Raw genomic sequence first — 20437 nt, forward strand, 5'->3', positions numbered from 1 at the left:
TTTCCAATGTGAACGCGAAAGTGTGCAGACTAGCAGAATTCTGTTCTGCAGCACACTAACTTGCTGGGGGCAGGGGAAGCAATCACACAGTATTCAAGTCATTTCCTCTCCACATAAGTGACTACAGCAACTATATAATGAAGACTTTATTTTTACTACCTGCTCATTACTTTTGATTTCTGACCCTCTGCCTCCACAAAGATTATCTTCATTATTGTTTGCGCTCATCACACCGTTGTTTAATTCTGGAGAACTAATTAGGTTTGATCCATATCTGTTCCCACTGGGTTTTGTTGTTAACACTGTTAACACATCCATCTTGTTAAAATGTATTAAAGAATTTTCATTTGGCCCATGAGAAGTTTCAGTACAGTCTTCCAGTGCCATGTAATTGTCTAGCATTTTTGTTCCAGCAATTGATTGATTAGGGCTTTTTAGCATACCAGCCATATTTGGCATTTCAGAGGTAGCATCAGAACAGTCTTCTTTGTGATCAGATGAAAGAAAACCTGTATTTTTACCATTAATAAGTGACATGTGCTCTTCTAGGTTCATGCCAGACACCTGCGTACACACACAAGGAGCTTCTAAATGAAGATCATTAACCTGGTGATTCTTTGGTTCTGCTCTTGGTGGATTACTAATAGCAAATGAATTAAGATTTCCCTTTGAAAAAGCAACCTCATTATTATTGTCTAGAGGTAGTGGTTCTTGTGTAAGCAAGTGATTTTTCCTAGCTAGCAGTCCACTGTTGGTTACAGATGTAAAAAAGGGGTTTGTATCTGAAGCTTCAAGTGGTAGCTTTGGAAAGGTTTTAATTTTTCTCAGACAGCCTTTCTTAAAAATGCCATCTCTCTCCATGTCAATAACGCATGATTTTATATCCAAAGCAACACTAGCAAAACTGTCATTATATGCTGCATGTTTATCCTCCTCTTTGCTCTTTTTAACCTGAGTTGCAAGTTGAGAATGTTGAGCTTTGTCATTATCCAGATCAATTTGCATTTCCGCTAATCCACTTTCTCTGCCAGTCACCATAGTAACTGCTGAAGAGTCCTTGTGACAGGTAGCTGGCACATCTTCCACTGCAGAGGAATCACCTGCTATGTTGTTTTTCTCATCTGAGTATAATTTAGATCCCAAACTTCTTTGACACACTCTTCCCTTCCACATGTTATCACAGCCATCTAGATGCAAAAAACAGATGCTTATATTAAGAATATATTAAAACCTTCTCCTCTTTCCTAGCAAGTCTCTATAGCTCTTTTTCTGTCACTACTAAGTATCTTCCTTATGTTACAAAGAGTGAGTGGACTACTTTTAATCATAAAGGACACACTATACAGAGAGCCAAAATAAGTTAAAAGTTTATTCAAAATATATTATGTTCATTGAGAGTTTTGTGTTGTCTGCTCCTCCCCCCCAACCCAAACCCACAAATATTTAATGACTTTTGGATATCCAGAAAATACCCTCTGACAGAAGAGTACACAAACATAGCATTTTAAAAATCGTTAGATATTTCAGAAGGTCTAAAAATTCTAAAGTAAATACATTTTAAGCTTACCTTGAGAAGCACCAAATGATTCAATTGAAAGAACCCTTCTTCCAACAGCAGATAGACTTCGACAAATATTACTTGGCGAAGCAATCTTCAGTTTTTCTTCACATAATGACAAAATGCTCTAGAGAAAATTAGTGTTCAATACTTATTTAATGCTGAATAAAGTTATGAATTTTGACTAAACTGAATCATGTTCACTCACACAATACAGCTGAATTTATAAATAAGATGCTACATTAAACGTCTCTTGCACTGTTCACTGTACTATTTCTATTATGTAGCTGAATTCTTTTCTTATTTTTACCACGGGCTGTCATGAAATTAATTCAGTTCAAGTTCTAGCCTGCAGTTAGGAAATACTAAGAACAACCAATGAAAATTAATCATCTTAAATATTATCCTTAATAAATAATGTACTGGAAATGTAAAAAGCTAGAGCGTGGATTATGTTTTAAACAGACAGCGATTCACTTTAATCCAGTGACATAGGCAGTACGATGAATATTTTTATTGCCAATATCACAATAAAAGCAAATTCTGGAAAACAGAATTACCAGGTCACAAGAAACAGTATATGAGCATCTCTAATCTGTAGCCTGGGCATCATCTGATAAGCACTGGTGTCAACTGAGTGTTAGCTACAGACACTCATACATTTAAAAACCGTCAGGATGGGCAGGAAGTAGAAGAGGGCTCTCTTTCCAGATGCATCCCACTGCTTCCTTGGCGACTGTTCCTAGGCAAACACTGACAAGACCTCACGCAGCTCTGAGAAGCTGCTCTTATGTCCCCATTAAAGCCTCTCAACCATTCTTCTGCTATTGTGAATGGAAGAAAGAAAATGGCTCTGCTGGTTCACATATCAGACTGAGCAAAGACAGGAAAAAGGGATCCAGCTGTGATGGAGCCTGCAAAACACTTGCAAAGTCCTAGTGAAACGCTTGCAAAGCTCTGTGTGTTTTTCCTCCATAGGCACCCCACCCACACACACCTCCAAGAAAGCACCTGAAAGAAAAGGCAGGCAAAAAGAACAGATAATCATAAAGCAACATTTATATGCTACCCACATCCAGTTTTGACCCACACCATTTCTGGGCTGATATGAGCAGTCAGGAATAACTTTCAGGAACTGCAAACCAACTGAAGATAGTAAGAGGCGCTACACGATCCCTTTCCTGACTATGCTGGAAAGGGCATGATGAGAAATACAGGAGCTGATCATGCAGGCTCCATGCCGGGAATGGTGCCCAGCCTAGGTGATCTTCAGCCAGGGAACCAAAATTATTTCCATTTGCTTTATAGCAAATGAGTGCTGCAAAAGAAGAATGAACAGATTCTTTCTGCAAAGCACTGATTGCAGATGCTAGACCATTTATAATATATACTATCAGCTCAGAAGGGGGAAAAAAAAGAAAAGGAAGAAAGGATTAAGATACCACTATTCTGAAGTAGAAGTAGTAGTACTGAGGCCAAAAAAGTCACATTTGGACAACTGTTATTCTCCAGCTATAGTCTAAAAGCCTGTAATATTACAGTGATGTACTTTCACACATCCATGTTGAATAACACAGACTAAGGTTAGAACAAAAAAAAAAAAAAGAAAAAAAAAACCACTATGTAATCTGACCTGAAAAAAAAAGATCAAAACTTGAAATTATTGCTTTTCAAAAAAATAGCCTCAAGCTCTTCACCATTTTACAACTTCACTATTAAGCAGAAAAGGTAACCGAAGACTTTTTTGTTCTGTCGAGAATCTCAGAAGAACTCTGGCAGAAATTGTTACAATTTATATTTTGATCTAGCAGACGAAATACAGTAAGACTAGTAAGATTCACTCTTTCTTCTATTTTACTACATAAGCTACTGTAATAAACTTAGTACCAGTAGCCCTAATGAACCACGCACACATATACACTATTGAAAGATTGGCGAGACTTTTGTTGCAAGACGAAAAAGGACTATATTGGCACAAGGATATGAAAACATGAAGCCTGAATAACAGAAAACTCTAACAAGATGATGGGAAGAGGGTTATTTCTTTAGACTTAATTCACTGCTACCCCATTCATAACTATTTCAGCTGCAGGAAAATGAACTCTACTCTGGACTAACAGAACTACTCACAAAAATATACAACCCCTGTTAACAGAAGTTTAGTGGATGGTGATCTCAGAGTTTGTACAAGGCAATTTGCTGTAGAACTAACTAGGTATAAACTGATACCTTCTAAGGCTGCTCAAGACTGAAGACTAGTAATTGCCCGAGATTCTAGATGCATATTTTATTATATTGTAGAATAAATTTAAACTAAAATTCCCCCCCTCCCTCCACCAAGAGCTTAGGAAGATCTTTTTTCATAATTTTTTTTCTTTTTCACTGTTCAAAACTTTATGAAACAGTCTGCAAAGGGAAGTGTACAACTTATTCCTTTACTTTGATATTAGATAGACTTTGTTTCTCTTTGATATCAAACTGTTTCAGGGAATAAAGTCATTTTACATTTCTTGATAGACAAAATAACACAAAGCTGAACATAAAGCCAAAAAAGAACAAGGAAATACAAAGCCAAATGCTTTAAATTTTAATACAGTTTTACTTGAATTTTGTACAAATGGGACATTATACTGCAGTAATTTAATATACTCAGTAAAATATTAGTGAGTTATTCCATGTATTTTATATGATCTGTAACACATGGCATCTGTTCTACAAAATGGCTTTATTAAAAAAAGAATTAATTATACCTCTAAGAATTGGAGGAAAAAATCCATAAGGCACATATTTGGATATTTAAATTTAATAATTTCAGTAGTATGTCCTGAAACTCACTAAAATGCACTTCCACTATACAGAGTGAGCAATGTCAGCATACCAGATGAACCAAGGCCATATTTTGTTGGGACACCTTAGAATAACCCATTTCAGCCTCTCCATACTACTACCACCAACTTCAGAAATGGATATTTCTTTATTAGGAAAATTTCCTTTTATACTCCAACAACCACTATGTAGCTGATACCTTTAAAAATATCACCAGTGAAGTTTGGTAACATATTGCTCTCATGCTCTTACATCATATGGCAAAAGCAGACGACACTTTACATTTGTGCTCTATCAACAAATCCTGCACCTGCATTTATTCAGGAGAGAATTCTATTTACAGAAATGTTAAGGTTTACAAAGGCAGAATAACAGCTAGGAGGAGGAAAAAAAAGAATCTATTAATTCATCCTTAACAACTCCCCGCAACACTACCACCACCACCACCTAAAACTCAGCCTTCAGAAACAGATAAGGACATGCCAAGTATTACGACATTAACAACTCACATCAACTGACAGGCTATATCTGAGCCCTGAAATAAGAATAATACAGCTTACTCCAAATCTTCAACTTTCTTGAAACAGTTCTGTTTTCCCATCTTGGCATTTAGCACACAAAATACTTCTGGAAAGGCCAGAAAACTAAAATACGGGTGGAAGTTTCTTGTTCCTGCCTCCTCTTTTTGCTCAATTCAAAAGTGGAATTTCACAGACTTCTGTAGGCACCACTTTTGATATCTTATCACTTGGACATTACCTGTATGTTTAAGTCTCTCCAAAAGATGTGCAATTCCTCAGGATCTGATTTCATTTACAGAGTGTAGTGTCTATTCTAGATACATAATGCAAAAGATTAAATAAGAGATTATCTAGACTTCTTTCAGTGAGGAAGATAAAGTATATTTGGTTATAATCTCATTATCTACAACTCAAATACCAACTCCAAAAGCAGGACAGAAAGATAAGCAACACTACTCTGAGGGAACAAAGAAAACAAAGATGGGAGCACTGGTTAATCTTCTCTTTTGGCAAATTTTCTTCATCCATATGAAGATGGATGGGGACATTACAGGGAGCAGGACTAGCAAGGCCAACATGACATTATCTCATCCCTCTTCTTCACAATTTCTGTTCACAGTGGGGTAAAACTTGTACCCCTAGTCTGTCTTTAAGAGCATGAGGAAGTGTCTTTTAGGTGCAACAACACCGACTTCCACTCCCTTTTGCTGTCCTGCTTTAAAGTTCACCACATCTCTCTCTGTACAAGGGATACGCCAGTCTTCTTATAATGAAGAAAGAAGGGATTTTTTTTCTAGCATAGAAAGTTCTTGGGTTGAGATATCTCCTTCTTCTGACATCCAGAAAATCCAGTTTTGAAGGTGGCTATTTCGGTTACCATAGCTTAGAATGAGTTTCCCAAGTCAAAACACGTATCTGGGTACTTTGATATTTCATGCCAATCAAGTAATAAGATGTCCAACCATCTGGGTCTAGAAATTTTTAATTCTCAGTCAGAAAAAGAAAATGGTGTCACACCAAGGGACATCTGGATTTACAGCATCCCAATGTATTTTGCTTCCCTAGTTTAACCAGGGCTATCTATGTATCTCTAGGGATCTTTCCTTTATACTCCAAATGAGAAGATAGGGTGCATGTTATATCTAAAATTGTGCTTATTTTGCTACAGATAAGCACATTAATAAGACCTTAAAAAACCTACTGCTTGCTGTTCAGTCTTATTTTATCCATACGTATCACATTTAACACAAATTTTCACAGGTACATTTTTACATGGGATTTGCAGCCATGCTTGCAGCTCTTCTGTCCCTTCAAGTTACACTAACTTCAAAGAACCTACTTCATAACTACAGGAGGGAACAGAAATAGGGAAGTTTAACAGGAGGCTGACAGACTTCAATTTATCAGACATATTGGTTATAAAAAGCTTTAAAAGGAACAGCTACGCAGCTTTGACATATGGTGGTGCTGACATCACAGTATCCCCCTTTGCATTTGCTCTTATTAAGGTATCCAACAGGTAAAGAACAGCTTTTTCAGCTTAATCTTAGCTTCCCATCCGAGCCCGAACAATGAGAGAATGAGTTTGTGGCCATCCACTAGGTGGGGCGTTCCTCCAGTTTATGCACCAGATCTGCGGCTAATACTACTAGTTTAGGCCTAAGATGATGATCTGACTTTCTGAGAAAGGAGAGCAAGATCCTACACGCAGTAAATAAAGCAAAGTCACAAGTATAAAATGTTCAGGGCTCACTAAAACAGACTGCTCTCAGCGAAAACACTCTCATGCTTAACCTAAGTTTTCATTGTGTTTTATAAGTAGTGTAGAAAATGAACAGGAAAGAGCAGCAACCAACTTTCCTTCTCTTGGAAGACAAGTGAAAGTTGGCACTACTTTGGAAGTCTTAAGAATTTTCTTACTTAAAAATTTTTCCACTGAAGTTTTTTTTCCCCTCTTGCTTTTTTTTTTTTTTTAATTCTTCTTATTTTCTGGGAAAAACTTTTATTTTTTTTAATCTAGCCAAGGAGAATGATTTATGAATTACAAGAACTATTGCATTATAGCATAAGCATGCTATATTTCCAGAAGCCAATAAATACTATAGGTTTCAAGAAAGACTCTCTTCACAGTTCCTAAAAAACTTTTAAGTCAAAGACTAATTCTAGTAAGAAAAAACATAGGCTGTGCCGGCAGGCACTACAGTATCAACTTTGAAAAGGGTGCAGGGAAAGGGAGGAAGTCATGCTAGAAAACAGGATTTCCAGATTTGGTGGTAGAGACATACATCCACTCGATGACAAGGTTAGCCTAATGTTCGCAAATACAGCAAGAAAAAAGGCAGCTCCCCCCCCCCCCCCCCAAACCAGCACGAACAACACAGAGGAAAGATGCTCCAAGAAAAACCACAAGCATGATTTGAGGTCCTCAAAATATCCCTTTCAGCAACAGGCTATGGGAGCTCGATATATTTGAGAGAAAAATTTGAAAGTGATAATCATACAAGTAGCTCCAAATTAAGATAACTTCTAAAATTGAGTGTTTTTCAACACAAAAAGGCATAACAAAACTCAGAAGTTCAAAAAAAACCCCACAAAAACAGAACAACACAACCAACCAAAACCAGATAAAGAATTCAAAAAGATAGAGATACTACTGATTTTTAAAACTTTTAGGCTAAGTACTGGAAGAACTTACCAAGGGAGAGGACCGTTTCTACCATCACATTAGAACATTATATCATGAGAGCAATATATTCAAAAAGGCTTGTATTAGTTCCAGGCAAGTTATTTGGCTTACTTCATGCCATTTTATGACCACTGAACACTACAGAAGTAAAATCAGGGAACAATAAGGATCCTCTGGTTTTCAAATCTGTAAATCAAAAGATGAGGAGAAGCAGTAAAAGCTCCAGTGCCTACACACAGAGTGTGACAGAGGCTCTGTTGTATTACTGCTTGGCAGAAGCAAGCTTCTATAGGAACTCGTATTTACAGATAAACAATACAGAAAAAGAGAAAAAGCTGACAAAAGAGCTTTTGAATAGTGACTGCATAAGCATTTCACATATTGCAATTATGAATAATGACCATTTACATTTTGTATCAAGATTCCACTGAGTTTGGAAATTTCAGTCTTCCAAAAGAATTGAAAAAGTGAACGCAATAGAATTAATACTCACTGTAAAATATTTCTTACTAAAAGATACAGGAATAGGATATGACAACTCTGTTTTGACATTCATATCTAACCCTTATTTGAACTTGCACCATTCTTTTTTTTTTTTTTTGATTGCTGGACATTTGCAGATATTTCCACCCTTTCAAAATTCAAAGCATTTAAAGGTTCCACAAATGAAAGCTTCAGAATTGTTATAAACTCTAAATTTTATAAACAAATTCAAGCTAATGCCCAAGAAAAATTACTATTAAGAAAATAAGTTTAATATTTAGCTATGTCTCTTTTCACTGACTCATGACTCATTCTAAAATGTGCTATTTTTAAGCCAAATGAAGTCAGACAGTAATGTTCTTCAGCAACAAAATGAAATGGAAATAGGCCTATTAGTTTTTTAATACTTTCCTTCATTACAAAGGGACCAAATGCTTTTCTGCATAAGCAAACTGTAAATACTGGAAAGTGCTGCATTAAATATCAGCTTTTTAATTCATTTGGCCCTTCAGACATTAGATTAATTATTCTGCAGGATAAAAGTGCTAAACTATTGGAGACTATTCACAGAAAGTATACTCTAGCTCCTGAATTACCAGCAAATGCTGGAAAAATAACATTTTAAACTGATGCCATACTTTCATTTTGCCCCTTCTAAATACAGTTGTTCCTTGTTGTGCCCGCAAAAGTTGAGAAGTCCGGAACAGCATTGCAAAGTTCTTCCCCAAAAGACTTCTTTTTAAAAAATGGGGAAAGAAATGCAACTACAGGTCAGATATTCTCAAATAATCTACTCACAGCCGAAACGTGCATGTATTCCCACTCTCAAATTGCCCCTTTATTGGCCTAAAACCTAAGCGAAAGCTTAGAAGGCTTAACCTGCTCACAGGTGAATGTCGAGCAATCGGTTTACATCCCACAATACAAGTAAGCTTTTACAGATACAATCATCTAAAAAGCAGTGCTACAACAACATAAAGAGAAATGAACCAAGCAAAATCTAAATGCAGTAGGAAAGAGCATGCAGCAGATTTGCTATGACTGAATGTTGCCTACACCACCTTCTTACTATGTTTAGGTTTCTTGTGATCTCTGACTACTTTAGTCACTCAGGCTGAAGTGAGAAAATTAGCATTTGTATTCCCAGACTCCTATTTTCAGTGTTTCAAGCACTTCCCCTATCAATAGTGTATCAAATCAAACATTTAGGAAGTTTCATAAGATTTTCACCATAAAGCTGACCCTAAGACAAAAAAACATGTATATAATTATATGTGTATATACACATGCATATATATACACACTTATGTATATAAGAAAGACAAACCTAAAGACTAGGGGAAACAAAAATGAGCTTGTTGCCTTGGGAGGGTCTACATCAAATGGCGAAGAGGTATCTATATGAACAGCTGAAGTGGTGCCAGCATCTGACCTCTTTTCCAAGTCAATTTAAATGGCCTTTGCAAGGAACTGCCTGAATTTTATAAAACTCCAGCTTGCCCATAAACATTTCCATCTGAAGCAGCTGTACTTAAACAAGTAATGCTTGTCATAGCTTTTATTCTTTTGAAAGAACAAAATTAACAATACAGACTAACCACACCACAAGAGAAGGGCAGGGAGTCGAGGTCTCTGAGAGCCAGCTCCTAGTGCTCAGTCCCTGCTGCTCTGCCTCCAGCCCTGCAGCCCTCCCAAGGGAGACTCCCCTGCCCGGGCTCAGTACAGTCCAGAGGGCCTTGAAGCAGAACCACCAAAGAGGGAGACGTACTGAAGTTTCAGAAAAGACCAATAAAATTTGAACTACAGCTGCATCAAACCGTTTCCCCCCACAGCAATGATGATTGATCTTAGAGCTGCTGGCATATGTATACACTCACACGGGCTCTCTCCCAATCCCACAGGAGAGAAGTGGGATCAGGGAAGCAGTCCCACTGGGCTTATTTCAGTAAAGCCTCAAGTACCCTGTCCTGCCTTCATAGGGCTTGTTCGTTAGCAAAGGATCATTAGGGCCAGTGATCACCCGCTGCCCTCAGTCATTCAGACTTGGGAAGCCTGGTGCACATACAGAGCTAGCCACTGTCCTCGCTGCGACCGTGTCTCAGAGATTTGTAGGGCAATAGTCTTAAATAAACTTTTTGTCTTAAAACAGAGCTATCAAATATTCTTTCTAACAAATCAGACAAGTAGCATCTCTGGTTTGCAAAGAACGTAGAGAGAAAAGGCAGAGAGCCTAAAGCAATAATCAAATTTATACGAAACACTGCACTCCTTCAGGTGAGGGGAAAGGGGAGGAAGAGGTGCCATATTGACATCGCTGGTTGACATTTTGGTTCTTGGTAAAGTAACACCCAAAGATTAGTTATTTCTACAACTGTCAATGTTTTAAAGCGGCATCTGTTGAGGCCAGTGTCTCATCTCCAACAGCGAATACTAGAGAAGAACACAAGAAAAGGGTATTTGCATGGTGATGCTTACCTAGCAAGGCACTCAAATCTCACCAGTTTGCAGTCCGGGCCTCTTACCTGGAAAGGCTCAGGACAGATTTTTTTTCCTCCATGAATTTGTCTAAACTTTATCCACATGCAATTCTTTTCCACAGCTTACTTCATATTGAGCAAAGTAGTGTTTCCTCTTGTTTATTTTGAATCCACCCTGTGTTCGTTTCACTGTTGCCACCTACTTCTATGTTTATGAGATCCGGCAAATAATCACTCTGTATGGCCACTGCCACTGAAGACTTCACAGACTTCTACAATAACCTCTCCCTGAGGGTACTCTTTCCCAGGCTAAAGAATCTTACTCTAACTAATTGCTTCTTTTATGAATCGTTTCACCATCTGTTCCTGGAAATTTATTTTGTTAATTTGTCAACTTCATAGTCTCTTCTACTGACACTCTGATTTGAGACAAAGTTTTTGATGAATTCCCCATAAAGAAGAGTTGCAATATAGGAACCTCCTGAAGGCCCTCCAAGATGAAAACAGGTTAAAAAAGTTAAACTCAATTTTTCTGCCATGGCCTTGTTTGAAGAATTCTTTTGTAACTTGATCATCTGCTGACTTTGCAGACTGGCAGGATTCCTTTGTCTGATAGATTTGAAAAGAAAATTTGGTAGTTTTTCAGGCTTCAGCTCACCTTATTCCATTTTCTATTCCTTTAACCTGCCAGAGCTTACAGTCCTTTCCAATTTCTTTATTTGGGCAGGACTTTGACAAAGGAAATTTTTTAAAGCCCACTTTTTAACTCAGTTCTAATCATCTGCTTAGCTAGCTGCATACAAGACTTTTAGGTCTTTTAGGGTCTTGTTTGACAGGAGGTACAAATTTGTTTAAAAACACCTTACAATAGCCTTACAGCAATCAGCATGCTACCTGCAAACATTTTATTTTAGCAGTTGTTTTAGTTTTACATATAGCTACAAAAATGGGTGCCTGCTGTCCATACACTAATTTGCTAGTATGTGCAGCTGTAATGAATTTGAAAAGCAATACTGTCAATCCAGAGCTACAAAAGCAGGAAATTTTCAATTGGACCTCAATATAGTTTGAAGAACAAAGAAACTGTTACCCTAATTGTTGTGGTCAAGAGTGAGATATACCTTGAGCCACTGCCAGTCACCTTCATATGCATTCACTGCACTTTAACAAGTCACACGAAGATGAACATACAGAAGAGCTAGACCTTACCTAGCTTGAGTAATTTTAACCATGCTATAACACTAGTGCATGAAATAACTCATGTGTTTGCAGGGAGAGAGGACAAATTAAGAAGATACTTCTTACACTTCCATCCCAATATTGTCCCTCCTTAATTATAAGGATTGGCACTCCTAGAACTGATAAATAATATCCCAGCTGATTCCACTTCTGCAGGACTGTAAAAGTATAATTACGACAGGTAAGCAAGAGTACAGCAGTAAAACTGCCGGAGACTGCAGAGGTTAGATAGCAAAAGTTATAGATCCATTTATCTTTAAAGCTTCCTAAACAACGTAATTTTTTTTCAACTATTTGAAACTGCGAGTTTCACATATCACAACACTTCTTATGATTTATCAGCCATTAACCTCCTCACTTTTAAGTTACCTGCCACAGGTATCACTTAATTAAAACTAACACAATTTATTCTCTGTAAACATAGTAACAAAGAAACCTAGGAAACAGTTATACACATGCTGGGCAGATTTTTTTTCCCCCATAAATACACAAAGTTGTTTGTTAAAAAAAAAAAACGGAAAAAAGAAAAAGGATATTATTTTTGTCTTAAACCTAACAGAGGCTGCTTACTGGTAATAAAATCTGTTGCTCTTTGAGTAATCCATTTATGCAGTCCTATGTTGGGGGATGTTTATTCCATGTTTTGGAGTTAAAGAACTGAAGGGGAACACACACAATTCACATTTTACTGTTTCCCATTTAGAACATTACAGGCCGATAAACTCGAGCAGCATCCTTGTTCCTTGACATGCCATGAACCAATGACACCAGGAGTCTAAAGTACTGTGTTTGAAGAACATATCCTATCACAAAATATCCTTTGTTGTACAGTAATCTGTTCATTCTTTTTTGAAGTAATAATCTAGATTGGTGTAGCCCAATGTCAGCAGCTCCTGCACAAGATTTTTTCTGTGAGGAAGAGATATAAGGATCTTTGATGAACTCCAAATGTAAAAAGCTGGTGAAACACTTCTGAACTTATCCCACTGCATATCTTGTGAGACAACACTCACAGAACATCACCAGCTGTCTCTGACCTCAAATCCTGTTGATACTCCTAAAACACTGATTTTCACAGAACAGTTGTAGGTGACTAATGGCAAATGAGCTGAATAGTTGGCTCTCAGTGTATCCCAAGAAGGTAAATAGAAGAGGGTAAACTCAGAATGTAAATAGAAGAGGGTAAACTCAGAATGTAAATAGAAGAGGGTAAACTCAAAGCACACGTAAACCATGCTCTTGTCTATTCAGCCATAAAACTGATGTATTGTGCAATATGACTTGAACTGTACAGCCCATATAGACAAAAAATTGTACATGTAAAACATAACATTTACTACTTTCATGAGCTTTTCCTTCAAAACTGATAGCTTCAGACTGACCAGCAGCCCTGGGTAAAAAGAAAATACCTGTTGCCATTATGTCTGAAACAAAGGAGGAAAGCCTCATTTGACACCCCCCCACACACCTTTTTTTTTTTTAAACCTGGTGAAAGGGCTCAGAAGTTCATGAATTCTGGAGCAGGTAGGTACTACCTGCTGTACAGTACCTACTGTAGGTTCATACAGCACCTGCTCCAAGGATAAAGTACCATCTGAGAAAGCTTAAGCCACTTGCAATGCATTTCTGAGGAAATAAAATCCTTAGCTTTGGTACCAGAACTAACCTGAAGTAACAGTTTATATGGAAAAGGCTGGAGATAACAGTTGATCCAAACCCACCACCACTGCCTTTAGTGCATCTTTAACGTTAAGGACACTGCAGGAACCTTGCAAGCTCAACTTCAGAACTGAGCAGCAAACTGTAGGTTTTTGGGGTCATCAAGTTTTACATCCACATTATAAGAGATTCTTTAGTTTAAACAAAAAAAAGAAAGAAACAAAAAAACCCAGCTGTTAAATTCCTCTTGGCCTCATAATCTGCCTTTGGTTAGCTCTTTGTGGAAACCCATTAAAGAGTGAAATTTGCTCAGCACAAAGTTCATGATTGGAACCGCAGTTGGGCTGATGATGTAACAGCAAGAACAGGAGGATCCTTTTTCCTATCCGATAGCACAGAATTGACATAGATAACCAAAAGTAATTTATTTTTGTCAGAGAAAGAAAAGACAGCTTTAAATAACACTTGGAAGACAGAACAGTTGAGACTACACAAGGACAGACAAGGTACCACTCATTGATGACAAGCTTTGCCACTGCTAGACAGAATTAGAAGAGTCTCAGGGGAAGTCAGCTAAGGAGAAACAGAACTCAAAATAAAGCAAGCTGTGGTGCTTCAAAAGACTTATTTCCCTCATCGGAAAAGAACAAAACCAAAAAAAGCCACTAGAAGAATAGGTAAAATGACATCTCCCTTTCCTTTCGCACCCAGAGCTGAAGAAGGAACAGAACAGTAGAGATCATCATCCTATAACCCTCCAGGCAACTGCTTTAAAAAGCCAGGGAAGAGGCAAAGGCAAGACTTCTTTTATACCTTCTGCTGTTTTGATTTGGGAAAAAGATGGAGGCTTTCATATTCAGAGAAAGACCAACAGCTCAGACCCGAACACTAGCTCAGTAATGATCAACTAGTGAGAAATACCTGCAATACCAGACTGTCAGCCGTTTTCTTTAGTAGGATCAGCCTGAACCTTACTTTCTTTGATCTGCTGCCTAGATCAGTAGGTTTCATATGGCATTTCAATCCATGCATTTATATGTATATAAAGTATTTATACATATATGGTATCCATCCAACTTCCTTGCCACATTTCATAGGAATAACAGCCATATGCATCTTAACTATTTAGTTTTTGATGAAATTTAATGCTTTTAGCTTGCCTTTTCTATTTACACTAGCTTATATAGAATGGGCTATTGTTTATTTTTAAGGTTGTTGAAACACTTGGACTTTTTTTTTTTAAAAAAAAAATTCATCTACTGTAACACACTGAGAAGTACAAGTGGACAGCTGTCACATTCTAGCAAAGAGATAGGCAGTATTTGACCTTTTCTGGTTCTCCCTCAGATGAGAGATCTGCATATCCTTCTCCTACCTTGTTAGGAAAAGGCAAAAACAAATTCTAGAAGAGAAAAACAGAAGCGTGACCTTTACTTTCTTCCCTTTCTCAGTCCCACATTTCTCCCTTCCCCAAAGGTAGCGTTCATTTCCATATCATTTTTCTCTGGATTTTTATTCCTGAAAGTTTTTAACCCTGCTGCACACTGAGGTTTAAGAACTATAGCATTCTATCACCTCTAAATAATGAAGGAAGTCATTTAGCAGAAGCATTTATATTCTCAATTATCCAGTCTGCTTTAGACAGAAAAAAAGGCAGTCAAGACTGGATATTCACTGATTTCTATTACAGAGGTTCATCAGAACAAGCAAAATTGAATAGCTATATTATTAGAAGATTATAAACCCAAGTTCACACATGGCAGACATCAGTCCTTCATCTCAGTACAAGCTCATAACTCAGAAATGTGGGGTTCTGCATCAATGAACCTCTGTGTTAGACTCAATGGCAGTTTTGTGATACAGACAAATAGCTATTTGAAACTGGTTTGAGACAGCCAGTGCTTTTAACCTGAGGCAAACTTGTAGTGATAGTTATGGAAATAAGTCTATTAATGAACTCACCAATACTTAACTATTCCTGTTGTGCCTCTCATTGGTCAAACTCCAGGTCTAGCACTGTACTACTCAGGGCAAGAAAACAAAGTGGTAACCACTTTCATTAAGAAAAAGTTAAAGCTCTTCATATGCAGAGAAGGGAGTCAGGACTTAGCTTATACTGAAGCTAGACTGTTTGTTACCATGTTAAGCCCAGTCAATATTCAAGTAGAAAAATTCTAAAAGAAGTCTCAAATCTATATTTTTACATCTCAGTCTCTTTTCTCTAGAACAGAAAAAAGTCACATTCTATACCACTTCCTACAGCAGCATACGATTAAAGCATTAGATAATTTGAAGCTAGCCTTTATACTCAGATGCTTATTGCTAACTGACTTTTGGCTCAAGGTTCAGTGCAAACGAGAAGAGTGGTCAGTATTTCTTATAACACATACAGACATCTTCCAAGTTAGAGCAGAAGTGGAAAAGTGAGACTAATCACGCCAATGCGGAGAAGTAACAACGTCATCAGAAAACTTTTACTGAGCACAGCCACATCACACACCTTGATATGCATCAAGAATAAAAGTGAAAATGGTATTAAGTGGACTGTGTAGAAATTCTCCTCTGTTCTGGAGTTACAGTATGGATTGTAACTCTGAAATTTCTCTCCTACGAAAGGAGAGAATCCTGTTTCCCTCTCTCTTGGCAGCACCAGCCTTTAATAGAGTGCAGCTACTAGGGCATACCGGTAATAACAGTAGCTTGTAAGGGGATAGCAAAGAGAGGGAAGAAAAAAAGTGAACAAACACCCAGAAGGAACTGTTTATTGCAGTGAAACCCTCCCCAGCCCTTTGATTCCAACCCCACAGGTTGGGCCTGTAACAGCACTAAAGAAGTCACCAGTCGGAAAGCTCAGACACTTCATTGATGACACCAAAAGCCCTTTTCACTGCTACTTCTTAACATTTTTCTCTCTGAAGAGCCTATAACATACCCGACACTGAAGCTGGCAAGTCCCTGAAGGGCTGTTTTTTACCTTCCTACTCTCAAAAGTAACTGAAGGTGCTGTTATCATTATTCCCACTTTACAAACAGACAGCAGGTCAGCAAATACGACAACTCTACAACAAACCACATGAAATCAATTACTTTCTTTTCAGTCCCACGCATTGTCCCTTGGACCGAGCTTTAGATCTCTTGCTATTTGAGATTCTCATTGGAAATTCAAATTTTTAATACTGTTACTTCAGACACCAGGAGAGTAATGCATTTCATTTTGTTTCCTGTGTCCTGCTCCTTGTTTCCCTTGTGTGCTTGCGAGTGCCAGCTAACTTTAGCAACTAATTAGACTGGAGTCACAATTCTGTTAGAGGTCTGGATCAGTAATTCACAAAGCAGGAAACAAAACATCTCTTGTTGAAATAACTATAGCTTTGAGACTTTTTTTTTTTTTTTTTAAAGAGTTTAGAAAAGGGAAGTCATCCAATAGCTATACAACCCCCATTCTGTGGCTCCATTTTAGAAGCCACAAAATAGGTCAACCCTCAAACCAAGTAAGTCCTCTGGATGACATAAGCAATTTGGATCAGCTGAGCTTTGACACTGGAGTAACAGCTATCAAAGATCCTGAACATAATTAACAGTTCCAATACTGATTTTTTTCTTTATATTGGAATCGGACAGTTTCAATATAAACACTGCTCCCCATTCTTCTCATCAAAGCACACTAAGCAGCTGCAAAAACACTCCTTCAATAAAAAAAAACAACCAAGTAAGGCCATTACCAAGGAAGGAGCAGTAACACAAAAGTTGAGGAGCTTTTATTATATATACTATACCAATCTTACTGATATAGTATAAAGAATCATACAATGCTAAGAAAGCATAAGCATCCAGGATTTGCTCACAGACATGTATATATCAGTGATATTCTGTTTTTACATACCTGGAGGTAACAACTGTGGGTGAAGGGATAGACTAAAGTGTCAATTCCTTTGAAAAAGAGAACAGAAGAGCTCGAAGTATTAACGATGGGAAGGAGATGACTAGCTCAAAAAAAAAAAAAAAAAAAAAAAAAAAAAAAAATCCCCATAACAGGTATATAAGGATTATCCTGTTGTAGGTCTTAAAATTGCAGAAGCAAAAGCAAGCTGAGGTCAGTGTGGAATTCCTGACAGAATCTAATTTGCTACTAAAAAGTACTTAAGATTGAACCAAACTCCACAAGCAGTAAGAGGTCAAGCTTTGAAAGCTCCATGAGCACACAGAATCACCCAGCTGCCTGATGAAATGCATACAAAGTCAGGATAAAACAATACACCTCCATCTCAATGCAAGGGAAAGCCCTGGCTTTTCGGTCTTGTGCATTGCCCTTCGGAGCTAGCTTGGTCAATGGAAGACAGCTGAGGCAACAAGACACCCCTTGTTGCACCCCTCTCCTGCTCTACAAGGCTCCCCAATTGCTAGATAAAAGAAATGGGAACCGTGGACAAAAGTCAGCATGCACAGCCCTTACCGCATTTCACAGTCAGTGGGACGAGGAAAAGCGTGTTGACACTGATCCTCTTCCATACAAATGCGTGCCTTCAAGGGCCTTTGCAGAGAAAGTCAAAGGGTCAACGTTCAGAGCCACTCCTGACTCAAACAGCTTTCCCCGACTGCATGTTTGTCATTTGTGCTGTGCCTGGTATTGGGATTCACTGGGACATGAGAGACTGATAAGTACTGCCCTAAGAGAAGAGTTAAACACTAAACCTGCATATAGACAACAAGAGTTTTACCTGACAGGGATAAAATGGCCTTGTATTTCAGACAGAACTAGAATTTCAAGTCACTTAGTATTCTTACAGCCTTTCCAAACTCCCATTTCACCTTGTTCCATCGCCCTGGTCTTAGAATCTCCTCCAGTGTGTCCACTTGCTATACACATAGCATAGAGTTCATCTAGAGGTGAAGAAAGGGCAAAAAACACAAGTTTTCCAGAAAAGCAAATAATTCCATAAATCTTCACTGTCAAAATACTGGCTAGTCAATTTTGCCTAACACACAAAGTGATCTCATTGAAGACCAGAGGACTCTGAAATGTGGAAATAGGCTGTAAACTGAAAAATCCCAAATTCAGTTACTCCCATTAGAAACGTCTTCGTCTCATGCTTTCAAGGCTTATTAAGAGTCAAGGAATAAAGAACATTTATCTCAGCAGATTTTAACAGCAGCTTCAGAAGTACAACAAAACAAGGAACCAAATAAATAGGCACTACTGGGTGACTTCAGGACCTGCTTTCCCCAAACACATCTGAATACAACAACTGCCAAGCTGACATGCAACACTGGTCCCCTCCTGAACCCTTTCCCTCCTCAGCGCCCCAAAATAAAGTGTCTCAAAAAAAGAGTCTGGGGAGGACAGCAACATCACTAAAGCTTTGCTGACCTATATAAATACATTAACAAGGCATAGCAATAGGGAAAAATCTTTATATCCCTAAACTTCAAAGACTGTGCTACTTCATATTCTGTGATACTACACTCTCATCCTTCCGGCTCATCACTCTCATCTCACTTCTAGTACTACACTTTAAAGTTCACTTACCCTTCTCCCCTGGGGAAATATAGATAATTATAAACATAATTATGGAAAAGATATTGTTTACTCTTGCTAGTTATTTGTATCATACTATGAAACAACAGAATAAAGTCTTTTATACCTTGAATGACAATGGAACATGTTGCTAATTAAACCATTTGAATTATCTAGAAATACATGCCAGAAAAACACTGTATTAAAAAAGTCTTCTATAGAAATTAAGCAAGCAAGCATTCTTGCACTAGGCAATGAGATGGTTGACTTGGGAGGCTAATGAATTAGTCTAAACAATTTAAATCTAATTTAATTTAACAATGTAGAGCACTTGTGCATTGCAAAGCAACAGAGAGTCATTTGTTTCTTCATTAACTCCAAGATAAAATTGGTGATTACCCTTCCATGAATTATTTTACTGAAGAGGACAGCAAGCAAATTTTATATTTAGTCATAAAAGTTCATGGCTAATCCCCAAACAAGCAAATGTAACCAGTGAAGGATACCAGTGAACATAATACAGACCAGCTGTGGCTTAGGGTAGACCAATTCTCCCATTTTATCAGTTAGTAAACAAATGTTTATAAAAAAAATTAACATAGCATTTTAAATTTGTTTTATTCCTACAAAACGCACAGTGTACTCTCAAAACAGCACAATGAAACTTAAAATGTGGCAAAATTATACATTGAGAATGCTGAGCATTTGGTACCGCAGAAATATCAACACAACTGAACCCCCCCACCCCATTTTACCAATAAATTTATAAACTTGCCTCAAAAGTGTTGCCAGTGATATCAAATTCTGGTGGTACAAAGGCGCCCTCTGGATCATCTTTGAAAGAAAGAGTAAATGTGTCACATTAAAAATTAATACTTGTATTTATTTAAAGTACATACTAATTTGGCAATACATTCATGATACAAAAGAAACTAGATATTTAACAGTATTTTGGTTCACTCATATCTGACCTACGAAGATCATGTTATCCATATTTAGAGTACCATAAATAAAACGAAATGCTATTTTCAACCTTCCTGCAAAAAAACCCATACTTCCGACTAAGAAACAAAACAGACCAAAAAAAGAGAGCAGAAATACATTTAACCTGTCTGACCACTTTTTGCAGGCCTTCAGACATTTATGTTTGGACCAAGTTATCACCTAAGCTGGTGTGGCTCAGCTGTGGCTTGCAGGTTTGGTTTGGTTTGATTTGATTAATGGGAAACTTCCATTCAGTTTTCCACTAAAGACTTGGGGGATAAGGGTTCAGCCAGCAAAAACAATCCAAATAGCTAATTGACTCCTCTTCTATGGGCCAACTTTGAACCTTGGCCTTTCTGTTCTTTTTAAAATTACTATCTTTTTATTATTACGATAAAGTTGGAAGTGCATTCCCCATCTGCACGCTGCTGAGTGGAGAACTGAGTTATTGCCACAGTCACTGCTGAGTCAAGAGGTAGAAGGAAAAAA

The 20437-nt window shown here is 37.7% G+C and overlaps 1 pseudogene; it reads right to left on the minus strand.

Annotated features, from left to right (window-relative positions):
• LOC135326298 (kinase non-catalytic C-lobe domain-containing protein 1-like) overlaps positions 1–20437 on the minus strand; it is a 63160-nt pseudogene that overhangs the window by 35791 nt on the left and 6932 nt on the right.

Source organism: Dromaius novaehollandiae, unplaced genomic scaffold, assembly GCF_036370855.1.
Source record: "Dromaius novaehollandiae isolate bDroNov1 unplaced genomic scaffold, bDroNov1.hap1 HAP1_SCAFFOLD_27, whole genome shotgun sequence".
Taxonomy (NCBI): Eukaryota; Metazoa; Chordata; class Aves; order Casuariiformes; family Dromaiidae; genus Dromaius; species Dromaius novaehollandiae.